At 52.8% G+C, this 254-nt stretch overlaps 1 protein-coding gene across 1 annotated transcript in view; it reads left to right on the forward strand.

The window, feature by feature from the left end:
- Positions 1–254, forward strand: part of LOC104943864 (uncharacterized) — a gene marked incomplete at its 3' end in the record, with an annotated part of 5,543 nt that overhangs the window by 2,875 nt on the left and 2,414 nt on the right. The gene's annotated exons all lie outside the window — the stretch shown is intronic.

A 254-nucleotide genomic window follows, 5' to 3' on the forward strand; every position in this document is an offset into this window, starting at 1 on the left:
TGACTATCAGGTGACTACAGGTGACTACCAGGTGACTACCAGGTGACTACCAGGTGACTACCAGGTGACTACCAGGTGACTACCAGGTGACTACCAGGTGACTACAGGTGACTAGCAGGTGAATACCAGGTGACTACAGGGGACTACCAGGTGACTACCAGGTGACTACCAGGTGACTACAGGTGACTACAGGTGACTACCAGGTGACTACCAGGTGACTACAGGTGACTACCAGGTGACTACCAGGTGACTAC

Source organism: Notothenia coriiceps, unplaced genomic scaffold (assembly GCF_000735185.1).
Source record: "Notothenia coriiceps isolate Sejong01 unplaced genomic scaffold, NC01 NC01_scaffold00006966, whole genome shotgun sequence".
In the NCBI taxonomy this organism is placed as follows: Eukaryota; Metazoa; Chordata; class Actinopteri; order Perciformes; family Nototheniidae; genus Notothenia; species Notothenia coriiceps.